This window comes from Dipteris shenzhenensis, chromosome 3 (assembly GCF_047967505.1).
Source record: "Dipteris shenzhenensis isolate YYH24624 ecotype China chromosome 3, Dip_SZ_1.0, whole genome shotgun sequence".
NCBI classification, from domain to species: domain Eukaryota; kingdom Viridiplantae; phylum Streptophyta; class Polypodiopsida; order Gleicheniales; family Dipteridaceae; genus Dipteris; species Dipteris shenzhenensis.
In genome coordinates this window covers 3080480-3093472 of record NC_141598.1, presented here as the reverse complement: position 1 = coordinate 3093472, position 12993 = coordinate 3080480, and positions in this window count along the sequence as shown.

The window sequence follows — 12993 nt, the reverse complement described above, 5'->3', positions numbered from 1 at the left end:
AGATACCCGCCAACATTCTGTCTCTAACGGCATACCAACACAGCCCCATTCACCACTAAGCCATCTTCATTTCCCACTCCCCCTTTTGGGGCCTTCACTCATTTATCTGATGTATCTAATCTTTTGGATTTGAGGAGGATGATGATGACGATGATGGCGTTTTGATTATGACTATGTAGTCAGTTTTAGCATGGGTGATGATGCTCATGTAGTAGCCCCACCTTTCAATGTATTTGTATTAGGTTTCTCATAGTCTCATAGACCCATTGGTCTTTTGAAGCCTTTAACAAAATCTCTCTCTTTCTCTCTCTCTCTCTCTCACTCTCTCTCTCTCTCTCTCTAGCACGCACGGACGCACATTTTCTTAACCGTGATAGCACACAAAATCAAGGGTAGAAAATAGTATTAGGCCTTATTGAGGTCCATATCCATTGTCAATCATGATTATTCATTGAGTATGTATGCTTGACCTCCTTGAGTAGTTTTCATCATGGGAAGAGGCTGGTCTTTTAAGTAGAAGTCCTTGAGCCTTACTTTAAGTGCCATGTCATCATCTTAATTCTCTCTATTGGCCCACCTTTCTAGGAGCTGACCCCTATCTTGAAATAACTCACATCTATTCTTAATTACTAGTCCCAATCTCTACAATCACCTGGAGTGGCCCCTAATGAATACCTTCTTCTTAATATGGAAGAGCGTGACCAACTTACTATGGTTACCACATCCCTTATAAATTTTGGATTGGAGAATTTTGGATCCTAAGTTCTTGGAGTGGGCTAGAAGGATGGAGGTCAAATACGGGGAGCAAGGACATAGAATGTTTGAGTGCACCAACAAGGCCTAAGGCGGAGGTGAAGGTTGCAACAATTGAGACCTTTCAAAAGGCACATCTCCATGTCTATGTATGTAAATTTTTGATGCACCAGATTCAAGAAAAGCCTAAAGCCATTAGGGTGAAAGGAATGATCCACCACGGAAAACATTATTTCGTATCCCCTCCAATGGTAAAGGATTTGAAATTTAATATTGTTAAGTCCCCTAAGAGACCTGTGGATATTATTTCTGGCAGGAAGAAATTTATGATGGAGCTCTGAGAGGGATCTGCCAAGGAAGAAGTCTGCTCCTATCTCCGTGATTGAAGTAGCCCCTCGCGATGCCTGACTGCCTTATGAATGATAGACGCCAAGCATCTCTGGTCTAAATCAAAAGAGGAATTGGAACAAAACCCCAGAGCTATCTCTAAAGAGGAAGTAGAAACACCCTCGGATCTCATATTAATGCTCCTCCATCTCAACCTCATGTATGTCACACAATGTGCATATGTGCCTCTCCTTGGGTAGGCCCTCTGATCTGCCACTCTCAATACAAAGGCTATGTGAAGAGACCCGAAACTACCCAATAGAGATCCTCAGTGAGTGGGGTAAGTGGATCTGCGTGTATCCTCGTGGGTCAATGAACCCCTCCTCTGTGATATGCAAAGCAATGATCCCTGTAGAACTTGAGCTTCATTGGAAGCTTGCCAGGTCCCAGCCAGGTCTAGAATGTGTGTAGCTGTAAGAGATCATCGCAGATGATCTGGTTGACCTCATGTGACAAGAGGGGAGAAAATAGAGCGTCCATATTGTACTGGAGAGAGCAAGTGGGAGAAGGAGACAGCGAGGGGGTTGAAAGAGAAGGAGAGAGAGAGGGGGGGGGGGGGGGGTAGAGGAGTAGAGAACAAAAAATTAGGAGAAGATTTTAGGAAATCTTTTAAAAAAAACTTTAAGGACAAGGTTAGGATAAATTTAAGATGAAATTAGGATTAACTTAGGAATAATTTAGAAAAAATTAGGTAAATTAGTGAAAAATAGGAGGTGATTAGGAGAAATTAACAGAAAACAGGGAGAATTAGGAAAGGAGGAAAAATGAAAAATAGGGAAAATGAAGAAAATTTTAGGGAAATTTTGAAACAAATTGGAAAAGACAGAGAGAAATTAGAATAATTAGGAAAAAAATTAGGAGGAATAGGGAGAAGTAGGAACTAATTAGGGTGAAATAAGAGATTGGGGATTAAGGGAAGTTTGGGAAAGAATGGGAATATTACTATAAATTAAGAGAGAATTAGGAAAAATTTAAGAAACAATTAGTTTAGAAGTTAGGGAAAGATTGGGAGAGAGGGAAATTCGGGAGGTTTAAAGTAGAGAGAGGAAATAGAAGAAAGGATAGGAAAGAGGCCAGAAAACATGTTTTTCAAGAAGGTAAAGGAATTTAACTGCATAACCGCAAAAGGGAAGAAAGGATTGTGTGTGTGTGTGTGTGTGTTGCAAGACTATTGACATACCTCACTATTTTTTCCACAAAAAATACACAAACACCAATGAAGCAAAGAATAGACAAGACAAAGTATGGTTCATACACAACTTGATGGGACAATCTTGCATTGCCAAGGTATATTAAATTTGACAACTTCCATAAATCAAAGGAGCTCCACTCTGCCTATAACATATTACACTTGGGGATATCCCCTCTCTCTTTAGAGTCGGAGCCCAATCTCGACAGGGGTTACAGTAGCCCTTGTTAGGTGCAGAGTTGTGACCAGGAGACGTCACAGGGCCACACTTATGAGTGGTGGACAACACTCTATCCCTGCGTTCATGCATCCATTGCCTCATCCACCCGGATGTCGATGATGAGATTGATATGTAGTCGACCAGTGACATGGCTCTGTTGTACTTAGTACTTAGTACTACCATTTTGCATTTTTTCTACAATGATAGAAAACATTCCTCTACAAGAATCAGTCCGTTCGAGCTGAACTATGGCTATAGACTAGCAAATCCAACTATAGTTCGAATACCTCAGAAAGTGCCTAGTGTCTCGAACTTTGTGGTTCAGATGCAAGAGAAGCTAGCACTTGCGAGAGCTAACATCTGCCAGGCTATGGATAAAGCTAACATCTGCCAAGCTATGGATAGAGCTAAGGCGTAAGCAGATGAAAACAGATCCATTAGGGAATTTAAGGAAGGAGAAAAAGTTTTTCTCAGAGTTCCTTCTCACTTCAAGTCTTTGATTGCAGGAGAATGTGCTAAGTTATCACCCCGATATTGTGGGCCGTGGTTAATTCTAAAAAGAATAGGCAAGGTGGCCTATAAATTAGAATTACCACAGGGTTGTAAGGTGGACCCAGTGTTTCATGTTTCTCATTTAAAGAAATTTTGCCACGCAGGTGACTCACGAATCAAGTGTTATTTTGTTTCAAGAGATAGAGGATAATGCAAGGCACAAACCAACAAGAATCGTGGACCGAGGAACAATGCAAGTACGCAATCGGAAGATATCCGCGATGTCGGCTGCATGGTGTGGTTTACCTCTATTGGAAGCTACTTGGAATCCATATACAATTTTCGGAGAGCGTTCCCATACTTCATCATCAAGGACGCTGATGCTTGAAGAGGGAAAAAATGTTACGCTCAAGTTGAGGTAACGTGACCTTGGAAGGAATGTTACGCTCAAGTGTTGTTTTGTTTCAGGAGATAGAGGATAATGCAAGGCACAAACCAACAAGAATCCCAGACCGAGGAACAATGCAAGTACGCAATCGGAAGATATCCATGATGTTGGCTGCATGGCATGGTTTACCTCTATTGGAAGCTACTTGGAATCCGTATACAATTTTCGAAAAGCGTTCCCATACTTCATCATCAAGGATGCTGATGCTTGAAGAGGGAAAAAATGTTACGCTCAAGTTGAGGTAACGTGACCTTGGAAGGAATGTTACGCTCAAGTTGAGGAAACGTGACCTCGGAAGGGTTAGTGGACATTTTTCTTTAGTGGATCAATGTTTCTATTATATTTTATTGGGCTTCATGTAAATGGTCAAAGGAATCAGTGTCAAGGTCCTTGATGAGGGTGATAGGGCACGGACTAGATGGGTCTAAGGCTATGGGTCTTAAATGCATTAAGTGTGTAAATGTGCCTAGGGGCAAGTGAATTAACTGATATCCCAAGAGAGGGGTATAATGATGCATTTAAGAGGCACCCTAGAATGATGACATGTAGCAAATAGATCCCTCTAGGGAATTGTGGGCTCTGTGGACTAAGCATGCAAAAACTTCAACGTGGATTAGTTGATGTGGGCTTGCTACCTCAAAGAAAGGATGGGTGGAAATACTTGCATGCCTTCACCTATGACCTCTAGTTAACAAATTTGCTTTCAGTCTTTATGATTACATGATTTTGTATCATAAACCATAAGGCAACTCATTCCTAAGACAATCAGAGAACTCTGCGATTTGATCATCCAACTTGGCTAACTCCCTATCTTGGGTAGCATCAATGCTAGTCATTAGACCGCCAATCGACTCTACCAATGTTGTACAAAGAAACAAAAACTCTTCCAGAAACTAATGATCCTTGAGGAAAATCCTTTTTACCTCTTAAGACATATAGCACATCATTCATTTTGAATTGATAAATGTGCTTTTTCAAATCAATGGCTATATTCTTCTTAGAATGCCATGCCTTTTCAAGGGTTAGATTTCCATGAGCAAGCCTGGTCATGTCAAAATCTAGCTTGTCCACATAGTTCCAAATCCAAAGCTCTAATTGGGTAACCTATTGGTCCCATAATTCAATAGAACTTCCATTTGTCATTCTGACTGTATATGCATAGTCAGATGGACGAGTTGTTAGTTTCAACAGCTTTACGAGCTTGGAGTTAATTACATTGCAAATACCACTAGGTAGGTGGGAGAGCATTTCCATGGACTTTGTTGTAGGTCTACCTACGACACAAGGGGGATATGATTCTATCCTTGTGGTAGTTGATCGTCTTACCAAGATGGCTCAATTCATTTCAACTAGAGAGTCTGTTAGTGCCTTGCAAGTGGTGGATTTGTTTTATTAAACATATTTTTCATCTGCTTGGATTACCCAAATCCATGGTGTTGTTCTTGAAAAAAAAATCCATAGTGTCAGACAGGGATGTTAAATTTACCAGTCATTTTTGGATTGCAGTGTTTGAGACACTAAAGGCTGAGTTGGGAATGAGTAGTGGGGATCATCCAGAAATGGATGGTCAGATGGAAATAGTCAACTAGACTTTAGAGTTTCTTTCTCACTAGCACTCCCTAGTTTTTCCTAATTCCCCTTAATTTTTCTCTATTTTTTCTTAAAGCTCTAGTTTTTATTTTTACTTTCTCCTACATTTCTCCAAATCAACCCCCCAAACCTTTTCCCTTATCTTCTCCCCTTATTTCTCCCCCTCTTCCCCCTAATTTTCCCTAGTTTCTCCCCTAATTTTCACTTGCTTTCCCCTAATTTTTTTAATAAAACTTTTAAAACTAAACGTACCCTCTACTTGACTACTCTCCCTTACTACACCTCCCCCTAATTATACTCAACTACCCCAAACCCCTTGTCCTAAACTAAACCTAACTCTTGCTAACTCCCCCCCCCTCGGGCGCCCCCTGACTGCTCCTCTTCCCCTTGACTTTCATTACAAAGCCTTTAAAAGGCCTCCTTCCATGCCTCTACTCACCACTTGATCTTGCTCTAAGCCATTTTTCTCTAAGCCGTTCCCCTCTTGCTGTATAGAGTCCCTTGCTGCCCTTCTGGCTACTGTACCTATTGCCTATGCTTCTCCAAACTCCTCAACGAGCTCGTTTTGTCTCAGTTGGAACTTTGCCCACCGTTAGCTATCTGTTCCATGTTGGGCCACTACCTCGGCACCAATTCTGGCTCTTACCCCCTCCTAGTTCGTTGCTCTTTGCCTCGACTATCGCAGCACATGCTAGATTGCCGCGCTCATTACTCCTTACCTCTAATTATGTTTCATGCCTCAATGCCTTGACTACGTTGTCTTATTGTCTCCTCGAATGCAGTGCCTTATTCGCCCTCTGCCTATAGTTAGATAGTCTCATTGCGTGCCCACTATGTAGCTGTAGCTCCTTAATTGTCACTCCTCACCATGCAAATCACTGTGTTGCCCATGCTTTCACTGTTGATACCCTTCCAAATTATTTGATTTATAGGATACGTTTGGATTTGCCTTTATATTGATTATTTCCTCACATAACCACAATACACCCCCCCACCCCTCTTTTCTCTTTTTTAACCCTTCTTTTATATTTCTACTCCCTTTACTTATGCCCCCCCCACAAACACACGTTTCTTTACATTTTCCAATTCTCCCATCTTTAAAATTTTTTTTAACACACCCTCCCCCCTCTTTTTCGTTTTTTAAGTTTGTATTTATTTAAAATTATTTCCTCTTTCTTTGAAATTCTTTCTTTAAATTTCTCTTTTTAAATGTCCTTTCTTTAATAATTCTTAAATCTCCTTCTTTAAATTCTTAAAATTATTTCTTTCAATCCTTTTGACATGCTTATATTCATTCTTCTTTCTTAGAGTAATAACCGGTTTTGCTTTATTTTTTTTCTCCTCTTAAATCCCTCTCTGCCCTTATAATTACAGTTCTAAGTCCATTATTCTTAATCATTGTTCCTTCCCTTTGGAAATTTCCCTCCACATTAAATTTATTTGCATAAATTAACTCTACCTTTTTTCCCTCTTTCTTCTTTCCAAAATTTTGTACAAATGTCCCTCTATTTTAACACCAATTGTCTTGATTTTTTATAAATAAACCCACTCCTTACAATCATTATAGCTTTACAGTATATAGTTAAGTGGTAAATTTTATTTGACCCCCTGATAACAAGGGAGGGGTGTTTATGACACCTGTCTTCCCAACTATGCTCAAGTTGGTTCTCACAACAGACTCGCGTCTTCAATAAAAGTGACGCTTGCTATGACTTATCAAAGCAAAACTTGTTTGTAATTTCTAGCATTCTACAAACATTTTGCAAATTGTGCACCTCTTAATTTTGTTGTAATGTTTCAAAGTAGTGTTCTCTTTTGTGTTCATTACCGAAATTGTTTTCATTTCACTACTATGAAATAGGGTTTGTCAAGTCTTCACACACACACACACACACACACACGCACACACACACACACACACACACACACACACACACATGTACACATGCAAGCATGTGTGTGTGTACTCTCTCTCTCTCTCTCTCTCCCTTGGGTTCCCTTGTGATTTTTGGGTATGCATACTCATCCGCCTGTGGAAACTTTGTACTATTTATGTGTAAGAGCCCCTTACATGAAGGACTTGGGGTACATTATTGGCATTTGTCCCCTACTTGAAGAGATTGGACTTCTAAATAGGGGCTATTAGTATTGTATTGATCCTTTGTATTAGGTTTTTGATGGCATGACATGCCAATATAGTGACCTCCCTATAATACGAGTGCATCCCAAGGACCTATATGACTTTGAATAAGGCCTTGTCTTTTGGAGACTTGATTTGTGAACTGCCATCATCATACCATCCCTACATGGAATGAGTTTCAAGTTAGGGAAATAGTAGACATCCAAGGAGAGTGGATTCACTAGAGGATAAGAGGAGGAAATTAATATAGAAAACTTCTAAAGATGGTCATGGTAATTGCTTCTTTCTAATGTATGGAATGCCATGACATTTTGGATTGGGAACCTTAAATTATATATGTGCCATACATAATTATATACCATACACTACTGAGGCATAATAATTGCACCTTCATGGAATGGGTTGATGGTGGAGGGGGTGGAAGGCATCTAAGGAGTGGATTTATTAATTGAAAGTGGTGGAAATGGATGTTAGAAACATCAAAAGATGGTTATAAAACGTGCTTTTGAGTAATAAATGGAATGCCATGACCCAAGTTCCTGTCTCACAACCTCTGTCTCCTTCTCTTGCAAGCCATGGTGAGCTGCATGTTGCCACCTGTCCACCAATGGGAGAGGATCTTTCCTCCCAGCAGTCCAATGCTAGGCTGGAATCTCAGATTTCAAGCTCTCTGGCTGGCATGGACTGCCAAGGAGCCCCACTGAGCCAACTCTCTAGCTCCATGGGGCTACAAATAAATCCTTTGAGTAGGGCTCCCCTAGAGCCACTAGCTTGTGCGGGGAGGCCCTCTAAGCTCCTCGAAGGTCGACCCCAGGCTCCCTCACGACAGACCTTCACCCTTACAAAATAGTGTGCCTCACAAGCTGGAGACCCTGAGCACCTCAACATTCTTATTTGGCACCAAAACACTCTTGGTAGTTGCCACCGAATGGAAATGCCAAGCAAAAGCGTGGGTTGCAAGTGTATATTACACGACTCTATGTGTTTTCTCATACGTAGTTCACTCTACAGAATGTGTTTGACGTTCTTCACTATTCTCTTTACGTTGTACTTAACTTCTTGGCTACGAAGCTTCATCAAGCTCCTCTTTTGCTACACAAACATGATGCCATATAAGGCTTACTGCTACTACAGGTCTTATAGTTTACATTCACTGGTGTAGTGGTCTCCACATACTACTATCCCAACTTAATGGGCTTCACGGGCTTGCTCTTATATAGCCACACTAGTCGTAGTCGGTTGGACCCAATTGGGTGACCAACCCAGTCCGCCCAAAACGGTCGATTGGGGGTCGGCCACCGACCACACGATAGAACCATGGCATAAAATAGAGCAACTAACCTACGGTTTCCGTTTAGCCCAGAGCCCCATCCGAGATCATTTAAGGCTCCAAACAGGCCCGCAACTCGAGAGTGGGCTACCCTGGGAAATGTTCCATCTACCCTCAATGCGGTCAGTCATGGGATGCCTTCACGCACTTGCATGTAGCCTAGTTGACAATGTGCCAACTCCGTCCAGCCATCAAGCCACACATGGCCCCCATCTGGTGTTCAAACCAAGACCTACCGGATAACCGAGCTACTCAAATGCCTTCTCCTCATATGGGGGGCTTACAAGTAGAGTTAGCTGGCTCCCGTGTAGCTATTTGAGAGTGGAGCATTGATATCTAACACCCCCCCCAATGTCCACCCGCAAGTGAACTTACATTTTCGGCCCAATGCCAAGTCGATGAAGATGCCTCTCCAGCAAGTCTCTTCCAAGAGCCTTCGTGAAGATGTCCGGAGCATTCTCTGTAGTTAGACAATACACCAAGTCAACCTCTCCATCCATGATGAGCTCACATACAAAGTGATATTGAATCTCAATGTGTTTTGTACGAGTGTGGAACACAGGGTTCTTTGCAATTGCCATACAGCTTTGATTGTCACATGATAACTGTGTAGGCTTGTTCTGCACTGCACCCATGTCCCCTAAAATCCTCCTCAACCACACTGCCTCACAAGAAGCAAAGCATGCTGATTTGTAGTCAGCCTCGGTAGAAGAAAGAGCAACTGTGGGTTGCTTCTTGCTGACCCATGACACAGCTCCAGATCTAAGTGAGAAACAGTAACCTGTCACTGATCTCCTGCTATCCATGTCTCCTGCCCAATCCGAGTCATAGAATCTGGTCAAGATGTTGCCCTTGGTATAGGTGATGCCATACTCAAGTGTGCCTTTGATGTATTTCAGCACCTGCATCCCTGCCCTCCAATGGTTCTCCCGGGGCTTATTGGAAAACCCGTTTAGTACACTAGTCACAAAACTGATGTTCGGCCATGTGTTGCACAAGTAAATCAAACTGCCCACAAGCCTTCTATACTTTGCTTCATCCACCAGTGGTGATGAATCCTCGTTTGAGATCTTCACGTCAACCTCCATAGGGGTACCAACTGTCTTGCACTCAGCCATGCCAAATGCCTTAAGTATCTCTCCACCATACTTCAGATGTGAAATGAAGATCTATTTCAGCTCTTGCCAAACTTCAATCCCCAAACAGAAATGCATCAGTCCGAGGTTTGTCATTTCAAACTCTCTTCCTAGCAAATGCTTTTTCTGTGAGATCTTCTCTTCATGGTTCCCTGTTATGACAAGGTTGTCCACATAAAGGACCACGATCATACACTTGCCTCCTTCTCTGAAGATATACAAATTTGCATCAGATGGGCTCCTCCTGAACCCGTTTTGCAAAAAGTAGGCATCAATCCATTGGTACCATGCTTGTGGGCCTGTTTCAGCTCGTAAAGTGCCTTCTTCAGTTTACAGACTTTACCTTCTGAACCGGGGATCACAAAACCTGGTGGTTGTTCCACGTATACCTCTTCCTTGAGATCTCCATTCAAAAAGGTGGATTTTACATCCATTTGAAACACGGGCCAACTTCCCTAGGCTGCTAAAGCCAAAACACTGCGAATTGTGGTTAGTTGAGCTATGGGAGCAAAAGTATCCTAATAATCAAAACCATGTACTTGTGCGAATCCTTTTGCCATGAGCCAAGCCTTGTACTTATCCAACGTGCCGTCGAACTTGTACTGGGTCTTGTACACCCACTTGGTGTCGATTATCTTGCGTGTTGGTGGTCGATCCACAAGGTCCCAAGTGTTGTTCTTTATTATGGAGCCATACTCTGATTGCATAGCCTCCATCCACCTATCATCACCCTGTGCCTCTTCAAGACACTTGGGTTCATAAGCACGGATCACTTTTGTCATCAAAGCATAGTTGACCAAGTGTTCCTGCACCCTTCTTTGCTCCTCTAATCTCTTGGACTGGCGGTGTTCAGATGGTTCCTCCTCAATGGCTAGAGGTTCTCTGTTGTCCAAAAGCTACTTTACGCACTTCGGGATTAACCGTTGCCGTTGTGGTTCTATAGGGTCTTCTTGATCTTCTTTATCTTGAATCCTCCCAAGCACCATTGGGGGAGTTTGGTCTGCTGTTGGTGGTGGTACTGGATGGATATCCTGGTCCTGGTTGTTTGGGAAGGAAGCATCCTCCTCCAATTGATGCGGCTATTCTGAGAAGACCACATTGCGAGTTACTATTACCTTCTTGGTAACAGGGTACGGTAACCCTTCGCCTCTTCACTGTAGCCCAAGAAAATACACTTTTGACTCTTCGGTTCCCATTTGGTCCTGTTAGCATCAGGGACATGCACAAAACAGTCACATCCAAAAACTCTGAAATGTGCAGTTGAAGGTTTCTTACTAGAAAAGGCTTGCAGTGGAGTCATCCCATTCACAGCCTTCGTGTAGCTACGATTCAGAATGTAAACTGCAGTGTTATATGCTTCAGCCGAGAAAGCCTATGGCAAATCTTTCCCTTTCATCATACTCCTGCCCATTTCGCAGATGATGCGCATCTTGCATTCTGCTACTCCATTTTGGTGTGATGTATGTGGTGGGGGTTTCTGCCTCTTGATCCCGTGACTTTTGCAGTAACTTTAGAATTCAGTTGATGTGAACTCTCCACCTGTGTCTGATCTCAATTTCTTCACCTTCCTCCTTGTTTCTTTCTCGACCATTACATGCCATTCCTTGAACTTACTAAAAGCCTCATCTTTAGTCTTCAAGAAGTATATCCATATCCTTCTACTGTAGTTGTCAACCAGCATCATGAAGTAGTAGGAACCACCCAAAGCTTCCATCTCCATCTTTCGGCAGAGGTCCGTATGAATGAGCTCTAGAGGAGCCTTTGCCCTACTAGCCTCTTTAGGAAAGGGTTGCTGATGCTCCTTGCCCATCATGCAAGCTTCACATACATCGGGCAGATCTGTAATTTTTGGTAGGTCTGCAATCATTCCACTTTTATGTATCTCCTTCAAAGAACTAAGGTTTAGATGACCAAACCTCTCATGCTACAGCTTAGTGTTCTTCACATCGGCTCGAGCACTGAAAGTTAAGAGTTCATAGATGTTGTTGCGTCGTGTACCTTTACCAATGACCTTCCCTTGAAGATCCAAGATCTGTGCACCATTCTTATCGAATTTTGAGGTCCTGATCCATGATCGCAAAAATGGACAATAAGTTCCTCTTGATATCTGGCACATAAAGAACATCAGACAACTGTTTTACAACTCCATCTGACTTGAGAGCAATCGTACCTTTTCCTTTTGCTGGACACATTTTGCATCATTGTCGACTGCTACCAGAATGTCATTCCCTACCGGCTGTAGAGAGGTATACCAATCCTTTCGACTGGTCATGTGGTGTGATGCACCAATGTCAATAATCCAAGGTTCATCTGCAAGTACATGAACTGCCTCCGTGCAAATCTCCTCAATTGCTACAAATAGCTCTATTGGTACTGCCTGCGCACAGTTGCTAGACTCTTTCTTTACTCTGTTCTTCTCATCTGTAATCTTCTTCTCGCACTCATTTTGCTTGTGCCCTACCTTGTTGCAATAGAAGCACTTGATCTTCTTCTTTCTCTTTTTATCATAAGAAGAAGATGGGTTACTAGAGTCCTGACCCTTACCTTTCTTTGATCCAGCATAGAAAGCCGAATCTTCTCCAGTCCTCATCTTTTGACGCATCTCCTCCTCCAAAAGCATCACGCTGAAATCCTCAAAGTTAAGGGGTAGATTTCTATTCTACGTATTCAACACCATCGTACTTTGGTGGGAGAATCCATATGCACCTTCATGCTAGATTCTCGCTGGTGATGGTGATGCCAATCGTAGTCATTTGATCGCACACATTCTTCACCCTGGTCATGAACTTCTCTGCCACCTCAGACTCATGCAATTTCTCGTTCGGGAGTTGAGTGTCCAGATTCTGAATCCGCATCTGATTCGTGGTCTCGTACTTAATTTTTCAAGACCTCCATGCCTTCTCTACTGTGGTGACATGTTGAATTAACGCCATGACGGAATCACTTACACTGCAGACAATAGAACACAGCGCATCTGCATTTCTTCTTGTCCATGCGAGAATCTCATTCGGAGTTGGTAGTATCTGTTGTCTTACATTGGCTAGATCCGATGTTGCAACCGGCCTCACATCCACCCAGTAGCAGTATCCCAAAGCTCGTATGCACTTAGGATGGTCTTCATCTTGAACTTCTAGAGTGGATAGTTAGAGCCATCCAACTTTCCACTTTCATCAAACGGTGGGATTCGTAGTCTTGCGGGCTGGGCCATCTCTCACAATCTGCTCGTAAATAGAAACACACTACCAAATCTTCTTGATAGAGTCCAGGCTCTGATACCATGTAAGAAAACAATACAACGTCTGTGCTCA